At 47.7% G+C, this 14,645-nt stretch overlaps 1 non-coding gene across 1 annotated transcript; it reads left to right on the top strand.

The window, feature by feature from the left end:
- Positions 1 to 11,957: 11,957 nt before the first annotated feature.
- On the top strand, positions 11,958 to 12,060 carry LOC111817177. The gene has a single exon (XR_002821436.1). It is a non-coding gene; the product is annotated as a U6 spliceosomal RNA (small nuclear RNA).
- Positions 12,061 to 14,645: the final 2,585 nt, after the last annotated feature.

The raw sequence follows: 14,645 nt of genomic DNA, 5'->3' as shown, positions 1-14,645 counted from the left end.
AGAAGAAGAAGAAGAAGAAGAAGAAGAAGAAGAAGAAGAAGAAGAAGAAGAAGAAGAAGAAGAAGAAGAAGAAGAAGAAGAAGAAGAAGAAGAAGAGAAACAGAATGGTTTTGTGTTTCCCACTGAGGAGCAGCTTAAATAAAGGGTCTAACTTTGCTTCTATTTTTTATTTTGGTCTTTTTGAGACAGGGTCTCACTATGCAGTTCAAGCTGGCCTTGAGCTCACTTTGTAGCCCAGGCTGGTGTCAAACTCTCAACAGTCCTCCTGCCTCAGCCTTCTGAGAGCTGAGAGCTGCGATTACAGGTGTGTGCCACCACACCCAGCTAGTGTTGCTTTTAATGCTGTACTTTCTATCATTGGCCAAGAAACACTGCATAAATATCTAATATATAGAGGGGTCAATGTGGTAAGTTCTATGACATACAAACTGGTGTAATTTCTGATCTTTAAGCTGTAGCCCTGGGGTCAGAATGACAGGTTGAAAGTTCTTGCTCCAAATAGCCATCTTCTCCCTTAGAGGAACCATCTGTAAAGGAAGCTGGTGCACCCTAAATAGGCTCTAACTGGGTAATTTAAGGAATTATACACAGATGTTTTAGGAAAGATTGAAAGATAGGATAATCAGGAAAATGGTTATCACCACGGCCTATAAAATCAGCAAAGGCAATTTCCCAATAAATATTGGGATAACACCAAGGGCAGTAGAAGTCAAGAGGGGTCAATTCCAAACAGCTGATTATAAGAAATTCTTCTAGCTACTACTACTTTTGCTGTTTGTTCAGTGTATAACTGAAGGTTTTTATTATTTGATTAGGAAGGCTTACCCATTCAATGGGAAACAATTGAGAATTCTAAAACTGTCCTGAAATCCCAGTAGGGGAGGGGAGATATCTAAAATATATAAAATAAAAGGTAGTAACCACTATTACAATATACTAGTTACTCCTGTGATTTCTTCTACCAGGCCTGAGGTGTAGCCCAGTGGCCTAAGTGCCTGCCTGGCAAGTGCAAGGTCCTGAGTTGGATCCCTGGTTAAAAAAAAAAAAAGATTTTTTCTACCAATTGTAATTTTTGTTGTGCTTCAGGAGTTAACTATCATGGTGAATTGATCTGAGGGTCACCTTATAGGGTATTGTAAAGGTGTTTTAATTGGTATGTAGCCATAACTAATTTAGACTGAATCCAATTAAAGTCTCCTCAAAATTTCTGAAAAATCAAAGTTAGTGAGTAATCCTGTCTTATTTTTATCTTGAGGGGTCTTGCCACTCCTTTTTTGTTTGGTTTGTTGTTTGGTGAGGTGTTTTGTTTTGTTTTGTTTTGTTTTGTGGAACCAGGGATTGAACTCAGGGCCTTGTACTTACCAGGCAAGCACTTATTCTACTGAGTTATCTCCCCAGCCCCTTGGTGAGGTATATTTTTGGGGGGCGGGGGATTGTTTTGTTTTGAGACAGAGTTTTTTGTGGGGGTTTTTTTGAGACAGAGTTTTGTTGTGTAGTTCAGGCTGGCCTTGAACTTACAGCAATCCTCCTATCTCAGCCTCCCAAGGACTGGAATTACAAATGTGTGCCACCACCCCCAGTCTTCACCACTGTCTTAGTTACTTTCCTCTCATTGCTGGGACAAAATACCCAACACCCAAAATTAAGAGAGGAAAGGTTTATTTAGCTCACAGTTAGCTGAGGTTTCAGTCCATACTCCACTGGCTCCGAGGCAGAGCAGCACATGGCAGAGGGCAGCAGCTCATGGTGGCGAAAAACAGCAAAAAGCAAAGGGAGGAGACACAGCTGCAGCTTCTAGCAGGCCTCTTCCCTTTCCTTTCATGCTAACTGCCAAGATGGAGCTCCACCAAGGAAGTGGCATCCTCCATCCTTCCTCAGTTCCCTTGCATGTCCTTTCAGTGCTGAGTCACTCTATGGTGGGCCCTCGATGCCCTGGGGAGGACCCTCCACACCCTAGGGTGTGGAATTGCTGAGCCAGCTTATTAAGCTTTTAGCTTCTCAAGTTGACACAATGTACCAACCCCTACAACCACCGATTCTGTGGGATCCCTAAATACAGATAAGGCCTTTTTTTTTTTTTTTTTTTGTGGAATCTGGGATTGAACTCAGGTACTTGCGCTTGCCAGGGAAGCGCTTATTCCACTGAGCCATCCCCCCCCCCCCGTCCCAAAACAGTGAGCAGCAAGCAATACCAGCATCCCTCTTTCTGTTATTTATTTATTTATTGGCAATACCAGGGATCAAACTCAGGACCTTGTGTTTGCCAGGCAGATACTTACACCACTGAGCTATATCCCTGGCCCCCGAGGCCTGGAAGTCTGTACTTTATCAGGAGCCCGATTCTTCTTTACTGCAGTAAACAAAGCACGTAGCTGTCTGTTTGAAACTGTGGACCACAATGTGTCATCCATATAATTGATAATATAAGCCTGAGGATATTTCTGTGTAGCAGGTTCGACTTAGAAAATGCTGACATGATGAGGGCCTATTCATCATTCCCTGGAGCAAAACTGCCCACTGATATCTACTCACGGGTTCTTTAAAATTGATACTAGGTACAGAGAAAACAAAACATTGGTGATTGGGGAGATGTGGTGGGATTGTGAAAGACAATCTTTTCTATCAATGATAATCGGGAGCCATTCTCCAGGGAGGGCGGCAGGGGCTGGGAGGCCAGGCTGCAGGGCCCTTGTCAGTATAATCAGGCACTTACAGCCCTGAGGTCCTGTGAGACCTCTGCCTTCCAGATTTCTTCGGGATAAGGAACATGGGAGTGTTTCAGAGGCTGATAGTTCTAAATGTCCTAGTTGAATCTATTATTGTACCAATTTATGTAAAAGTGCTAGCTTCTCTTTATGTAGAGGCCACTGATGCACCCACACCCAGGTATCTGTTTTGTTGGGGTTCTTTCTTTCTTTCTTTCTTTCTTTCTTTCTTTTTTTTTCTTTTTTCCGGAACCGGGGCTTGAACTCAGGCCCCTGCACTTGCCAGGCAAGCGCTTATTCCACTGAGCCATCTCCCTGGCCCCAATTTATTTATTTATTTATTTATTTATTTATTTATTTATTTATTTAGCAGAACCGGCCAGGTATCTGTTTTCCATCAAAGCAACAAAGGAGGGGCTGGGGAGATGGCTCAGTGGAATAAGCGCTTCCCTGGCAAGCATAAGGACCGAGTTCAATCCCCAGTTCTGCCAAAAATAAAAAGCAACAAAGGCATTCTGAGGGAAAAAGCATCAGTGGTCCCCATCAAAAAGCAGGCTAGGGGCCAGGGAGATGGCTCAGTAGGTTAAGTGCTTCCCTGGCAAGCACAAGGGCCTGAGTTCAATCCCTGGTTCTGCAAAAAAAAAAAAAAAAAGCAGGCTGGTAGCCTGCTCCTGCATGGTCTAATTTAAGGGCCTCTAATGGTGGTTCAGGACTGCCTTGAAAATTCTTCCCCCAGCCTGAGCCGAATTGACACACCATATTTTTCAGAATTTGCTCTGCAATACTAACAGGCTCATGTTCCTATCACGGTTAGCATGACTTCCTGTTCCTTTAACAGAGCCCTGGCCCATAAATTGACAGGCTTAGGGGCTACACATGGTTGAAAGACCCTGACCCTATTTTCTGGGCCTGAATATGGTGTGGGAGTTGCCCTTTGTAACACTTGCTGGAGTGAACCAAGTCCCGGTGACAACTCAGCTGCAGGTTTGGTAGTTCAAAGGGGAGGTCACTCCTTACTATCCACGGCAGACCCACCGGCTCCAGGGTCTAGCCAGCCCTGGAAATATTTTCCGCTTATCTTTATCCTATACATGGGCCTTTCCTTGTTCAACTTCTGGAGAACATAAGTCTATTTGGAAGCAGTGCTGCTGGGGCCCCCCTCTTTCCTTGGTTGTTTTCTAGGTTGGGCCGAGGGAGGCCCTGCTAGGGGAAGAAGTTTCAACTGAGCAACCTAATCACCAGATTCGAAAACCCAAATATCCACAGGATGAGCTACAACTTGGATTTCTCCTTTGTGACCAGAACTGGTTAACTGGGCATAATAGGAAACTCTGTAAAATGAATCTACTTTCCCCGTAGCCAATCCAATGGCGGCCTCAGGGAATGGGCCCATATTCCAGTGGGCATCATTGCTGGCTTACTCCCCCTCCCCAGTAAATGTTACTCTGTGAGCAGCAGGGAGCTTCCATCCTGCCCTTCCAGGTGTTCTAAGAGGGAAGGAAGTAACTTCCTACTGTTGCCAGCTGCCTGAACTGGAAACTCCGCTGTTGCTGGAAGGACCCGGGGATGAGCTGACTCCTATTTTGTGAAAGAGGAGTACACTCCTTATGACATTTAAAATGACAATTTCTTAATCAACTTTGTCGAGAAACAAATAGCAATGAGACAGTTTCAAAACAGGTCAGTAGGACAGTTACAATAATTAATACATTGCATATTGTCTTCATAGTGGTTATTCATAGTACAAGATGCAGACATGATATCCTGTCCAAACACTATTAGTATAAATCTGTCTTCTCATTGAATTAAGAGAAAGTAGCTGTGTATCTATCCTATTTTGTAAAATGACAATTTTTTTTTTCTCTGATGATTTCCTTTATTACATTGAGGGCAAAGGCCGGGGGCCAGAATGGGATTTTTCCCTGTAGGAGGTGGAACTAATGCTGCTGTTTTAGCTGGAGTGGTACACTATTTGAAGATGTGCTTTATTTTTTTTTCCAACTAAATCATTGGGGCTGGAGATATAGCTCAGTGGCATAAGAACCTGCCTGCCAAGCATGAGGACCTGCGTTCGATCCCTGGTACTGAAAAAAAAAAAAAAATTGCCAGGTGTGGCAGCACACGCCGGTAATCCCAGCACTTAAGAGGCTGAGGCAGGAGGCTTCATGTGAGTTCGAGACCAGCCTGGGCTACGAAGTGAGCTCAAGGCCAGCCTGAACTGCAGAGCAAGACCTTGTCTGAAAAAGGCAAAAAATATTTTTAAAAATTGTGCATTGGCGTCTTTGGCTCCCTTTGTAAGACATTAACATTGCTTGGACTAACATTGAGCTTTTCTAAGACTCGGTTCCCACATCCTAAAGAGATTTCAGATAGTTTCCAAGATTCCAGCCTGCAGCTCTGCCATGTTCTATGATGGAAGCTTTCCATGACCTCATTCTAGGAGGAGGATGAAGGGAAGAGGAAAAGGGTTAGGCTCTTTTTTCACACCTCATTGATGGGAACTCCGCCGTATGATGCCTAAGTACATCATCTAAGTGCAAAGAAGGCTGGGAAATGTAGTCTTTATTCTGAGAAGAATATGAAAAAAATGGAGATTTAGTTGCCACCAATGAGGTGAAGAATGGATATTCTAGACCAGTCAGAATGTCTTCTCCCATCTCTAAATAGCAATATTAATCTATGGCCATACCACCCTGAACGTGCCCGATCTCACCTAAATAGTGATATTAATAATAATTTTAGGGTCGGCCAAATAGCTTAACTGATTAAAGTACCTGCAAGCAGGCGCAGGGGCCGGGAGTTCGATCCTCAGGCCTGCTGAGCTGGGCCCACCCCTGGGGCACGCTGAGACACCAATTAAGACTGGGTGTGGTGGTACGTGCCTGTAATCCCAGCTCTTGGGAGGCTGAGAACAGGAGAATCACTATGAGTCCAATCTACGAGTGATACCCTGAACACTCTGTAAACCTTTCCCTAAAAATACAAAATAATAACAATAATAATAACAATAATAATAATAATTTTTAGTATTATATGTTGGACTACTATGGAGGGTTTTTTTTTTCATATGGTACAGGGTCTACAAGGACTACAGGGTCTCACTACACAGATCCGACTCATAGTGATCCTCCTGTTTTCAGCCTCCCCAGCGCTGGGATTACAGGCAAGCACCACCACGCCCAATCTCAATCGCCATCTCGGCGCACCCCAGGGGCGGGGCCGGCACAGCAGGCCTGGGGATCGAACCCATCTGCTGCACTCTGCCTAAGCAGGCACTTTAGACCATTGAGCTATCTAGCCAGCCTTAACTTTTTGTTGTTGTTGTTGTTTGTTTGTTTGTTTTTGAAAGAGTTTTGCTCTATGGTCCAGGCTCCTTAGTCCAGGCTGGCCTCATACTCGCTGAGATCCTCCTACCTCAGCCTCCTGAGTGCTGGCATTACAGGGGTGTACCAACACACCCAGCTATACGCTAAATACTTTTACTGTGATGTTGAGATGGATCTAGGGCCCTCTACTATCTAGGCACGTGCTCTACTTCCCAGCTACAGCTCCACCTCCTCTAAGTTCTTGGTGGTTGTGTTTCAGGTGTTTGTTAATATTTGTTTGCAGTACTGGAAGTTGAACCCAGAGCCTTCACACTGAGCTGTATTCCAGGCCCACCTGTTTGTTTGTTGGTTGGTTGGTTGGTTGTCAGGGTCTCACTAAGTCACTAAATTTCCCAGGCTAGGTTCAAGCTTATGATCTTCCTGCCTCAGCTTCCCAGAGTACTGGGACTGCAGGTTCGTACCAACATGTATGTGCGTGATCTCATGGACAGAGCCACCGTTATGCCTATTTCATGCTGCTGAAGAAATGAATGTCCAGAAAGATTAGGTGACCTCCTGAAGATAGCCCAGCTTTTAGGTGGAATACGGAAAGCTGTGGGATAAGACACAGTGCACATAAAGCCCTCGGTGTACAGGAAACACCAAACAAATACCATAATGTTACTGACAATTGTTAGTTCCATTTTGTTTTGTGCTTTTTGTTTGTTTGTTTTATTTTGTTTGTCTGTTTGGTTGGGGTTTCTTGATGGAACCAGGAATTGAACTCAGACCCTTGCGCTTGCCAGGGAAGCGCTTATTCTACTGAGCCATCTCCCCGGCCCTGTGACTGATAATTGTGATGGGTTTTTCTCATTCTTGCCTCTCCCCACCAGAATGGCCCTGTCCTCAGAGCTGTCCTCCCAGCTGATGCCACCATGCTCCCTGAAGACTGTGGAGACCAAGAGGAGTACAGCTCCGAGCAAAAGCTGGCTGTGTCCGTGTTGGGCTTCTAACTCCTGTATCTATCAACCTGAGAACAGGCAGCTAAAGCAGCTTAATTGGAAGCTTCATGCTTATGAGACCATATAAGGGCACAAGACCAGGCACAGCAGCACATGCACTGACTCTCAGGACTTGGGAGGTGGAGGCAAGAAGATTGCAAATTTGAGGCCAGCCTTCCTTGACAGCTTAGCAAGACGCTGTCTCAAAAAATATTTATTTTTTTTTTTCTGTATTTTAGGAAAGGGTCTATAGCATGTTCAGGGTCTTACTACTAGATCGGACTCATAGCGATTTGCCTGTTTACAGCCTCCCAAGAGCTGGGATTACAGGCACATGCCACCACGTCCAGTCTCAATGCTGTCTCAGCATGCCCCGGGGTGGGGCCAGTACAGCAGGCCCAGAGATCAAACCCCTGCCCCTTGCACATTAACCCTCTGAGCTATTTGGCAAGCCCCCAAAGTATTTATTTTAAATAAGTGATATGGGGCCTGGGGAGATAGCTCAGTGGAATAAGTGGTTGGCTAGCAAGTTCAAGGTCCTGAGTTCAATCCCTGGTACCACCAAAAATAAATAAATAAATAAATAAATAAATAAATAAATACAAAATAAAAATAAGCAAGGGTTACAAGGATGGATGTTGAGAGGCTTTTTTTCTGGGTTTCAAGAACACTCCACTGCAGTTCTTGGGATTTTTGTTGCTGCTGTTCTTTTGGTTTTTTGTTTTGTTTCAATGTATTTGGCACAGGGTCTCACTATGCAGGTCAGACTCAGAGTGATCCTCCTGTTTTCAGGCTCCCCAGCGCTGGGATTACAGGCATGCGCCACCACACCCGGTCTTGCGTGGCTGGCTCAGCGCACCTGGGGGCAGGGTCAGTGCAGCATGTGGTGCCAAGGATCGAGCCCTGCTCCCTGCTTGCCTAAACAGGCACTTAGTCTGCTGAGCTATCTCACCCACCCATTTGTTTGTTTTTTGAGATAGAATCAGCCCACTGTGTAGTTCAGGCTGGTCTTGCACTCACTGTGTGGCCCAGGCTGGCCTTGAACTCATAGTAATCCTCCTGCCTCACTCTCCCAAGTACTAAGATTATAAGCATGCACCACCACACCCAGCTTCCATTGTAGTTCCCTTTTGTTGTTCCATTGTAGTTCCTAGAATTGATGCAATCACAGGAAAGTGCTTCTGGTAGGGAGACACTGAACGTGAAATTGTGTTGCTGTACTATTGACTTTGAATCCACCCATCAGCTACAAGAGCTACAGGAAAAATAGCTTTTGCTTCTCTCCTGCTTCCAAGTCTTCCAAGACTTACACAAAACCATATCCTAGGCTGGATCTAATTCCAATCAGGAGCCCAGCAGCAAGGGAGGCTAGAAATGTCCAGACATCCAGCCTCTGTGGTACAGAAATTGCTGGTACAAGCAGCAATTTCTAACTTCTCATGAGCTTCATCCAACAATGCTGCCATCCCCAAGGCCAGGGTATAAATCAGAAGAACCATCTTTGAACCTGGAATCAGAAAGCTGAGTGGCGTTGGCCAGGCTAGACCCCAAGGAGTGACTCAGACCGCTAGAACAGGCAGAATTGAAGCAAGCAGTAATATCTTTACTTCAGGCTGTCCCTGGTCAAGGTCAAGCAGACCGTTGACCATGAACAAAGGGAGAGAATCTGTTTTATAGACTAACATAAGTGTGGGCAGGTCTCCTAGCGGCTCTGGTACCTCAGGCATGAAGCACTTGGGTCAATGCAGGATGCCAATAGCATTCTGCTGACTTAGAGTTCTCTAGACTTACATAGATTGCTGTAGGCCTGAGGGCCGGGCCTGGGAACCAAACTGACAGGCAGAATTATTTTAGTCACTCAAGCTGTGTGGACAGGCTTTCTGCTTCAACAGAGTAGCAGCCTGTAGTTTTTCTATTCAGGTCAAGAAGGGTCTAATTGTGAGGTCCTAACAGTATTAAAGCATTGATTTCAAAGGGCCGGCCAGATAGCTCAGCAGACTAAAGAGGCTGCTTAGGCAGAGCGCAGCAGCCAGGGTTCAATCCCCAGCCTGCCATGCTGGCCCTGACCCTGGAGCACACTGAGATGGCGATTGAGACTGGGCGTGGTGGCATGCACCTGTAATCCCAGCTGTTGGGAGGCTAAAAACAGGAAAATCACTGCAAGCCAGAGCTACATAGTAAGACCCTGTAGATCCTGTAGACCCTGTCCTAAATACATTTTTTAAATGAAAAATAGAAAAATAAACCATAGATTTCAGTCCCACCTCTGCCATTTGGGAGCTGTGTGACCCTGGGCAAGTGAATCTTCTGTCCATAGCTTGGTTTCCTCAACAGAATTCATCCTATGGGCTCCACATGGACTTTAGAAGGTTAAAGATGTGAGGCACAGCATCTGCCACATGGCTGTGGCTAAGGAGCAAGATGAGTGTGGCAGTAAGGATGGCCCAGCTTCCCTACCTCCCACTCAGCACCTCCCCTCCTCCTCCAAATCTGTTCATAGTGAAGATCAAGACTGCTGCAGAGCAAGCATGCTGTGAGGCTGGGCTCCAAGACAGTCCAGCACGGCCGCCCTGTGAGCAGAAGGCCAGACTGCCCACCACAGTCCAGCCCGAGCGCTCATGTTCCTAGACTGCTACACCTTTCTGAGACCATGACAAGGGAGGCCAGGGAGACAGGGAGGCTCCTGTGGGGAGATCACAGAGAGGGACATAGGGTGGGGGTCCCACCAAGGTGCCATGGGAAAGGGTAAGGGGGTGACGTGGGCCAAGAGAGGAGAAAACGCCCCTGCAGGGGGGTCTGGGATAACTGCGAGAGACATGATGGAGACACCATCCTGCATCCACTTTCTTGACCTGCAGCTGACGACATGCCTGTCTGGACCTTCTTCCCAGAGAGCTAGCTCCAGAGAACATTTACTCTGCCAGAAAGCACCTCAGGGCAGAATGACAGCCCCGTGCTAGCATCTGGTCCCCAGCTTGTCCAGTCTTCACCAGACACTGGTGATGAATAGTGTCTTGGACAGCTTTCCATGGCACGTACACACACACACACACACACACACACACACACACACAACTTAGAGGAGGAGAGCTTCACTTAACTCATGGTTTCAGAGGGCTCGGTCCAAGGTCAGCTGGCTCTAAGGCAGAAACAGCACAGCAGAAGGGCCCAGTGGAGGAAAGGGGCTCACCCACGGTGACCAGGAAGCGGGAGTGGGGGATCCAGAGAGGAAGAGAGGCCAGACAGAGCCTTCAAGTTTGAACCCCCATGACCCGTGCAGCCACACCCACAGAGTGCTTTACTCACCTCCCAGGGGGGTCTCTCAAGCCAAAGTTGGCAATCAAGACTATCAAGGCCCTGGGAGATAATTCAGTAGAATGAGCACTTGCCTGGCAAGCACAAGGTCCTGAGTTCAATCCCCGGTACCACAAAAAAAGAGAAAAAGATTCACTATCAGGACTGAGGATATAGCTCAGTGGGATAAGCGACTGCCTGGCAAGTGCAAGGTCCTGACTTTGCTTCCTGATTTTAATTAATTAATTAATTAACTAATTAAATTAAACAAGATTCACCACCACAGCCAGACACATACCTGTGGCGCACACCTGTGACCCCAGCACTCTAGGAGATTGAGGCAGGAGATTGCAAGTGTGAGCCCAGCCTAGGCAACTAAGTGAGTTAGCAAGACCCTGTCTCAATTTTTTTTTTTTTTTTGGTGGTACTGGGGATTGAACTCAGGACCCTGCACTTCCCAGGCATGTTCTACTGAACCATCTCCCCAGCCCTCAATTTTTTTTTCAGAACTGGGGATTGAACTCAGGCCTTTGCGCTTGCCAAGGAAGCGCTTATTCCACTGAGCCATCTCCCAGGCCCTTCAAAATTTTAAAAAGTTGGGGGGAACTACCCACTCGGGCTCCCCCTCCTGTCCCTCTCTTGGGACAGGAGCTTTCTTTCTCTCAATAAATATATTCTGCTCACAAAAAAAAAAAAAAAGTTGTGGATGCAGCTCAGTGCAAAGGCCCTGGGTTCAATCCCCAATACAAAAAAAAAAAAAAAACCCTCTAACAATCAAATAATCACAACTATTGACCACAACATTGGCATTGTACCTCAGGATAGATCCAAGATAGAGGTAAAGACCCCGTGCCTCTCCAAAATAGTGGCCCACTAGTGTTGGCATCTCCAGTGAGGCCATCAAGTGCCCCCCTCAGAACTGGTCACTGGCCTGGACGTGACTCAGCCCAGCCAGCATCGCCATCCAGGGCTGTCCCCTCCAGTGGCCTCACTCACCACTCCATCTCCACATGCGTGCGCGATTCCATCACCACCTGGCAGTTTGTGGCCGCAGCGAGCCGGGAGCTGAGGGAGTGGGAGGGAGGTGGTGCCAGCCAGCCCTGGGGCAGCAGCCCCCACTCAGCCTGCTGTGCTCCTCTGCATCTCTGACCCCTATGACTATTATGAGATCATTCTTTGGGGACCTTACACTGCCCTGCTCTGTGGTAGAAAATGAGCCAGAACTGTGCAGCTGCATGCCATGTGGTACAACTTCAGGGGCGGCGACGCCAAGGTGAAGAAGCCCTGAGCCCTCCCTTTCCTGCCAAAACACTGGTCGGAGTGTTTCATAAAAAGAGGGAGCTGGGGCTGGTGAGATGGCTCAGTGGTCTAAAGCACCTACTTAGAACAAGCTTAGCAAAGCACAGGGACCGCGGTTCAATCCCCCAGCACCACATGCCAGCCAGCCCCGCCCCCTGGTGGGCTGAGCTGGCGCCACACACACACACACACACACACTAAATAAATAAATAAAAATTAAAAAAAAAAAAGAGGGAGCGTAGTGCTGCACATCCGTAATTCCAGCTCCTGGGGAGGCTAAGGCAGAAAGATCAAAAGTTGGAGAGCAGCCTGGGCCAGCTAGTGAGACCCTCTCTCGGAATTAGATTCCAAGTGCCTGCTTCCACAGGGTATGCACTAAAGCTGAATGGAGACAGAGATGCACATGGCCCCTGCGCTAGGACAACTATGCAAATTCGTGAAACGTTCCATATTTTTGTGGCATTATAACTGCTTAAGGGAAAGATAAGATTCCTTTCTACTTTTTTTTTAATATTTATTTATTTTTATTTATTACATTTATTTATTGTGTGTGTGTGTGGCCAGCTCAGCCCACCAGGGGGCGGGGCTGGCTGGCATGTGGTGCTGGGGATCGAACCGTGGTCCTTGTGCTTTGCCAAGCTTGATTCAAGTAGGTGCTTTAGACCACTGAGCCATCTCTCCAGCCCCTCCTTTCTACTTTTAAGTGACACTGTGATCCTTTAGGCACTAAAGCAGAACTAGCAGGGTTTTCTCTACTTTCACCTCGGTTTATTTAACAGGTGGAGATGTTTGTGGTAAGACGTAGCTTTCCAGCCAGATTCCTTCACAGACCAAATCTCTGAGGGGTTGACATTGATTGATGTTTAAAGGAATATTTGTTAAAATTGCTTGAGTTGGAGGGCCGGCCAGATAGCTCAGCGGACTAAAGCACCTGTTAGGCAGAGCACAGTGGCCAGGGTTCGATTCCTGTCCTGCAGTGCCAGCCCTGCCCCCAGGGTGCGCTGAGACTGGGTGTGGTGGTGTGTGCCTGTAATCCCAGCTCTTGGGAGGCTGAGAACCTGTCTACATACATACATACATACATACATACTTACTTACTTACATACATAAAATAGCTTGAGTTTGGCTGGGGAGATAGCTCAGCAGCATAAGCATTTGCCTGCCTTGCAAGCCCAAGGTCCTGAGTTCAATCCCCAGTATAGGAAAAAATATCCTTGTAGGAAAAAAAAAATGCAGATCCTTGCACTGAGGAGGCTGAGGCTGGGGATTGTTGCTAGTTTAAGGCTGCCTGGGCTACATAGCAAGATCCTGCCTCCAAAAACTCAACAGATGATAGATAGATAGATAGATAGATAGATAGATAGATAGACGGATGGACGGACAGACGGATGTAGGGGTATGGCTCAATGGTAGAGCTACAATGTTTGGTCATCAGCACACAATTCCCTAAGCCCTCAAAACAAGCCTTTGTGAGGGACTCTCTGACCCCACACACTTTACAGAACTGAAAACAGAGGCACAGAATCCTTAAGGATTTCTCTCCAAGACACACAGCACGCTGGGCCGGAAGCTGGCCACGTGGATGCGGCGCTGCACTCTCGGCCGGAGCTTCTCCCACCACCTTGCGCTGGTCAGCCTTCCTGCTCCCCTGTGGTCCTTGCCTCCTCCTGCTGCTGCAGGCTGGGCATCGCGTAGAGTGAATGTCCTACAGCGTCTTGCTGAATTCCCAGGGTTTGGGGGGCTCACCAAGAAGACGGGCTCCCGTGGCTGGGCCCAGGAGGAGGTGGACAGCCTGAGCCCCTTGCCAGCTGTGCCCACGCTGATGTTCCCAGGCCCTGAACCTGCTCGCGTGTGAGGCTGTGTGTGCTGAGATGGGGCCAGGAGCTGGTTAGTTCTGGGCCCAGGACTCAGGCTGAGGCATCAAGGTGCAGGAGAGGCTGACCAGCCTCCAGGGGCCGTGGAGGGTCTCCAGGGAGCCACAGTGGCTGGGGCCACTCCCGAGGTGACCCCCCTGTGCCACTAGACAGAGGACATTCTTGGTGGGCCACCCAGGGAACCTGAAAGCCTAAGAAGTGATGTCACTGCTCACAGAGCCCAGGTAGACACAGAGCTGCCTGCAGAGCACCTGCAGTCACCCTGAGCAGGGAGCCCAACACCACGGGCCAGTGGATCACAGTCACCGTGGAGTACCAGAGCCTGTGCTGGAGAACCTGTTCAGTGATGAGGTGGGGCCCTGGGGCACCCACAGGCTTGACAGACACATGATGCACCCAGTCCCCTTCCCAGCTCTCCCTGACACTGAGCTGCCCACAGTCACTAGACAGGACATAAACCTCACCCACTCTCCAGTAACAACCACACACTGTCACTCCCCACATCAGAGCCAAAGAGCAACCCCTCAGGTAACCTGAGGCAATGCCCGGGCAGCAACGCTCAAGCTGGGTGTGGTGGTGGACACCTGTAGTACGGCTACCAGGAAGGCTGAGGGAAGAGGATCCCAATCTAAAGCCAATCTGGGCAACATAACGAGACCCTGTCTTTCATTTGTATCCCCCTTTTTTGTTTAGTTTTGTCCAAGATGGGTATTCCATTGCCATTTAAAGGGTCGGGGAGATGGCTTAGTAGAATAAGTGCTTCCCTGACAAGCACAAGGGTCTGAGTTCAATTCCCGGTTCCACCAAAAAAAGAAAAGAAAAAAGAGACCATTGCCATTTAAATATTGTAGATGCATGACTTCAGCAAAAATAATCCAATGTAGTCCAGTAGTCCATAATAGTAGTGGGTTATCCATAGGACTGGCAATGTCCAAAGTTATTGAGTGCTTTACAGCTCAGCATAGTAATATGGCTTTACTTTCTATATCTCATTTTTTTTAACATTTATTTATTGTGCACGTGGGGGGGGGCAGCTCAGCCCACCAGGGGGCGCAGCTGGTTGGCATGTGGTGCTGGGGGATCAAACCGCGGTCCTGGTGCTTTGCCAAGCTTGTTCCAAGTAGCTGCTTTAGACCACTGAGCCATCTCTCCAGCCCTCTATATCTC

This window comes from Octodon degus, unplaced genomic scaffold, assembly GCF_000260255.1.
Source record: "Octodon degus isolate 3935 unplaced genomic scaffold, OctDeg1.0 scaffold00050, whole genome shotgun sequence".
NCBI classification, from domain to species: Eukaryota; Metazoa; Chordata; class Mammalia; order Rodentia; family Octodontidae; genus Octodon; species Octodon degus.
This window is presented reverse-complemented; position numbering and strand designations above follow the sequence as displayed.